This window comes from Anser cygnoides, chromosome 26 (genome assembly GCF_040182565.1).
Source record: "Anser cygnoides isolate HZ-2024a breed goose chromosome 26, Taihu_goose_T2T_genome, whole genome shotgun sequence".
Classification (NCBI taxonomy): Eukaryota; Metazoa; Chordata; class Aves; order Anseriformes; family Anatidae; genus Anser; species Anser cygnoides.
Window position 1 is genome coordinate 3,724,578 of NC_089898.1, and position 5,549 is coordinate 3,730,126.

A 5,549-nucleotide genomic window follows, 5' to 3' on the forward strand; every position below is an offset into this window, starting at 1 on the left:
ATGATCTTCACTGTTACAGTCACAATTTGTTCTGGATAATTGGCTGCCTTTTCCCATTGGGGAATAGTATAGTTTTCTGTGCTAGATAGGTGCCTCTTTGTGACAAGAGGACAAAGTTGTGTCGTTCTTATGGACCAAGTCCGTATCTGAGTTTTCACTAAACAAAAAACCTTATACTGTAAACCTGACATGTAGACTTGCAGGACATTGTAGACATTACAGGAACAGACTTTACTGTATTTTTCTTTGTTTTAATTATTTAATATCCCAGATGGGTAACTATCCTATAAAGAAACATCACTTAACAGGCCATTTTGTTGTCATATATAGGTGTATAAATGTAGACGGTATGTTTGCAAATGGTTGTTTACAAAGCTAAATGGAAAATAGGTTTCTTCCTGTGGAAGGTTGAAAAAAAAAAAAAGGAAAAAAAAAAGTGGATTCCATAATTCTGTTATCAGTGCTTCAGAGGAGCAGTGAGTTAATGCTTAGGAAAAAGGAAAGAGCAAACTTTGGATATTTTTTCTTTGACTCTGAACCCTTACATTTTGTAGGAACATACATGGTAAAAGTAGATGAAAGTTGATACATCAAAGAATTCCTCATTCCTTGAACTATTTTTTAATTACATTTTAATTATTCTAACTGAAAAGCTTGCTTACGGAGTTCCTCCTGAGAACCAGAAAAAAACTCTTGATAGTACCTGGTATTCCCTTGCACATTGACATGCACTGCTGTGCAAGGCGGTACCAGTGGCAGAAATCCCTTTCCATACGATGAGAAAATGTGCATTAGAAGCTGTTCATCTTTAAACTTCAGTGGTAACCCATGAAGTGTTATACACCCAGTTCCTTTCTAAGTGTTTATATATAAACACACATATAAATATATCATATATGTTCCCCATATAAACATATATGTTGTGTGTGTATATATATACACTTATGTATATATATGTAGTTCAAATTGTCCTTTCTAATTATTTATTTACTTAGAAACTTGAAAACAAGCATAATATTAGAAAGCAAAGAATGAAAGGAAAAGAAAATGATCACAGTGCGCTTTTTTTCATTACCTTTGTATGCTGTGGCAAGTGACATAATTCTTTTGTTCTTGTAGTTCTTATTTAGAAAACCTTTTATTCTTTTCAGAACTGTTCATGATACATGCAGTAATATTAACTTAGCCTGTTGTTCCTGACAGTCACAGTGTTTGATAAAAGATCATAATGAAGAAAAATGAATAAAATACCTGTTCTATGATAGCTCATGAAAACTCCTCTGAAAGGTGACTGATTTAGTGTGGTGTTTCCAAAGATTCTGGGAACTGGCTACCTAATTCTCCTAAATTCCTAGTGTACCTAGTGTAAGTGTAGTGGGTTTATGTGGTGTACCATGGTGGGGCAGGTTTCCACGCTGCAGCCTATCGAGGAGACCATGGTGGAGCAGGTGGAACTGCCCTGAAGGAGGCTGCGGTGTGTAGAGAATCCCTGCTAGAGAAGATTCCAGGCTGGACCTGTACCCCATGGACAGTGGACCATGCAGGACCACCGCCGGCTCTCTTTCTCTTTTCTTGTGCTTTGCCCTGCCTCTCTCCCAGGTGATTGGGGTGGGTGCCAGGTGGGGCCTAATGGTATATGAGCCGCAGGTGTCCCATCAGAGAGCTCTTTCTGCCTGAGCTGCTCTTTAGGGTAAGTGCTTTGTTTTTCCTTCTGTCAGTTGCAGGGTTTAGGTGGGTTGGAGTCTATGGGCTGATGCGTTTCCAAGTTGAGAGAGGTAAGCACATCTTTTTGAGGTAACAACTAGTAGGATCTTTTAGAGTTAAGCAATCTATATAGTAGTAGGTGCCTTTATTGCGTGCAGCTCTTCTTCAGGTGAGTAATTCTTATAGCATGTTTACAGATAGGATGACAATGTTACTTTGCGTGTTTGCTTTGTGGATCTAGGTCCCTTATGATTTTTGCAGAATTACAGGGCTTACTGTGAATGTGACCTTATGTCTTCACCTGTATGGCAAATATTGTCAAAGTTACAACCTTCGTGGTAAAGTGGTTTAGGGGAAATGTATCATCCGAGTTCTCTGTGCCGGTATGTATCTGAAAACAGCAGCAGTAGACGTGTAAGGTGTAGTCTTTTTCAGGGTTGTTACATTTTTGGAGCTTTTCCCTGCTGTTTTGCTGGCTGTAGAGTCTTTAGACCTTGTAGCCTTCTGGATTTTAAGTGCTTGGAATTCCCTTAATAGAGGGATATTTAGCAGAGGTTGCTGGCTAACTTGTTTTTGGGACGCAGTGGGGTATGCTTCTGTTTTTGGGTTATATTTTAATCTCTAGATATATCAAGCCGTTTGTGTAGCTCTCCAGAGGATTCACAAAGAGCTTCAGTGTGCACCACAATGGGCTTGACCACGTAGGTGCAGTATTACCAAGAGACTGAGCAGGGTCACCTTTTTCAGCTGTAAAGGGTAAGTCTGTGTTTGGAAAGAGAGAAGGAGCAGAGTCCTGTTGTGTGTGGGGTTTCGTAAAGGCTCCCAAAGGGAGTTCAGGTGTATCCAAAGGCTTCCACTGGGAGCACTTTTTGATGGGAGAAACTGGCGCCACTGGGAGTGTGGCCATGGGGGTCAACAAGCCGCATGGTTGGTGATAACATTGGACTCTTAACGATGAGGCTATGAGGAGTGTAAAGTGTTTAAAAGAAAGAAAGAAGCATGATTCAGGAGACGCCTTGCTGTCTCGGACTGCTTGTTCTCCAGTGTTAAGACATGGAAGTTGCTGGGTGTTTGCTCTTGCCGGGCTAAGTTGTTGACCAATGAATAGTTGGAAAAGTACTGCTGTAGGGTGAATGGTTTAAGAAGTGAACCTGTCCTCGATAGGGGGGAGTTGAAGTTATGTCATCGATAAAGTAGTAGCAGTTACTGGTCCTGAATGAACCCTGGTATCCATGTGGTCATTACCCCACAAATGGTGCCCGAACAGGGACCTGAAGAAAATGAACAGGGACAGGGTAACAGAACAGGGACAAAAACAAAAAAGGAATTAACAAGGACAGGCTAGCAGAACAGGGACCAGAAAAGGAACAGGGACACCGATTGCCACATGAAGATAGGTTTGGCTGAACTCAGCAAACCGCTCAGAGAAGCTCGTACTGAAAGTCACTGAAGGGAAGCACACCCAAGCTGGAAGGAAGCTGAAGCTGAGAGAAGCAGACCCGCGCACACAACTGCCCCTCACTGCCCGAAGGTAAGCAGTTGCGTGCTATGGGGAATCATATGTCCTTAGAACCAAAGAATGGCCTGGTAACCTTCCAGTTTATTCCCTTTATTACGAATCAGACAGTTTATGATCCTGAAACACAGGACTAAATTGAGGTCAAGCTTTGGGACTCTGCTACTAAAAATGACAAGGTTGTGGCAGGATTGCTCAGCACCTGGCAAGCAATCTCTGAGGCCTTAAAGAGCCATGTGGGACCACAATCAGAAACATGTGGTTTGCCAGATAGCGAGGGAGTTGCAGGTTCATCCACCGACCCTCCTGCTATGCCATCCCACCCCCCCCGCCATCACAGGCCTTTGTTGTTGCGCCCCCTGGTGACCCGGGCGTTCCTTTTGATCCAGGCCCTACAGGCCCCGAAAAGGAGCAGGATCTGTTTCCCTTCGATCCGGGAGGAATAGGATGCACAGGGCCCGAAGGCCGAGTTGCTTAACATCTTAAAGCGAGACATATTGTTCCCACGACCTAGCTCCTGAAACTCGCTGGTGCTTGTAATCAAGAAAAGGAATGGAAAGTGGAGACTGTTACATGATCTGAGAAAAATTAATGAAGTCATGGAAGATATGGGAGCACTTCAACTGGGATTGCCATGCTCCCCCAGTCATGGACAATTAATAGTAACAGACTTAAAGGATTGCTTGTTACACGTTTGCTAGAATTTGGAAAACTTTGCTAAGTTTATGTTTCAATTGATACCTTTTCTGCCCTTATTTTTGCATCTGTCCATGCAGGAGAAAAGGCAAAGGATGTCCATAAAAATCTTCTGTCAGTATTTGCGACATTGGGAGTGCCAAAAGTGATTAAAAAAGATAATGGGCCAGAATACGTGGCCCACGCAACCCACTTTTTTTCAACAGTGGGGTATTCAACATCTGACGGGTATACCTCATTCTCCCTATGGGTCAAGCAATTATTGAACAGGCCCACTGTACCCTAAAAGCTATACTTCAAAAACAAAAAAGGGGGAGTAGGGGTGTGACCCCCAGAATTTTTAAATCAATGGACAGAGGAAGGTCATCCAATTCAAACATTTTAATCACAATACTTTAAACTCAGTTAAAGAAAGGGCACAAGTCATGGTAAAAAATTTAAGCACCAATCAATGGGAAGGGCCCTACTTGAGGCCGAGGTTATGCTTGTGTTTTAACAGGAGCCGGTCCTAGATGGGTGTCAGCCCAATGGGTCCATCCGTTTATCTCATCATCTGCCTTAACATGATCGCAACATTCTCCTCCGCAGTTTGGAACAAAACTCCATGTCAAATAAAGAACAAAACTCCATCTCAAACAAAGAACAACGTATGGGAGGGTCCCGCTGGCATGCACGGCCCACAAACAAGGACTCCAGGAGCTAAAGGGGCAGACAGAGCCCCCCGCATGGGCAGCACTCAGTGCCTGCCTCTCCCAGGGATGTGGTTACAAAGTTTGTTAAAGATAGGATTAGTATGCCTGGTAGTTTTTCTCCGTGTCTTAATTTGTGTTAATCGTGCTTTCTTAATTTGTGTTTATTGTGCTTTCTTTGTTAATAAAGAAGGGGGAGATGTGGGAGTGTGGCCATGGGGTTCCACAAGCCCCATAGTTGATGATAACTTCGGACTCTTAACGATGAGGCCATGAGGAATGTAAAGAGTTTAGAAGGAACACAGAAGGGTGATTCAGGAGATGCCTTGCTGTCTCGGACTGCTTGTTCTTCAGTGTTAAGACATGGAAGTTGCTGGGTGTTTGCTGTTGCCGGGCAAAGTTGTTGACCAATGAGTAGTTAGTGGAAAAGTACTGCTGTAGAGCGAATGGTAAAACAAGGGTGCCTGTCCTCAGTAAAAAGAGAGCTGAAGTTATGCCCTCAATGTGAGAGAGTTGAAGTTATGTCATCAATAAAGTAGTAGCAGTTACTGATCCTGAAAGAACCCTGGTGTCCATGTGGTCATTACACCACAAATGGCGCCTGAACATGGGCCTGAAGAACATTACACCACAGTCTGTCACTTCCAGCTGCTGAGCACCCATATAGCAAACCCAGCTTATATAGAGCTTGTAAATTCATATCCTTTTTTTTTTTTTTTTAATCATTTTCAGGTTTGTAAGGCCACTCCTCTGGGCTCACGGTTTCTCCCAAGGTTTACTTTTATCTGAAAATTTTACTGGGATCTTCATTACTGGTTTGGTGCTAAAAGTAGAAAGCCAAGCAGCGCTGGGCCCTGAGGGTCTCCCCCAGACCTCTTTTCAGCACCATTTTCTGCCAGCTTTCTTTAAGCTTTTACCCCCAAAACAACCCAACCATGTGCTCC

The 5,549-nt window shown here is 43.0% G+C and overlaps 1 long non-coding RNA gene across 1 annotated transcript; it reads left to right on the forward strand.

The window, feature by feature from the left end:
* Positions 1-422: 422 nt before the first annotated feature.
* Positions 423-5,168, forward strand: LOC136786952 (uncharacterized). Its single transcript, XR_010826623.1, has 2 exons — positions 423-3,235; positions 3,610-5,168. It is a non-coding gene; the product is annotated as an uncharacterized lncRNA (long non-coding RNA).
* Positions 5,169-5,549: the final 381 nt, after the last annotated feature.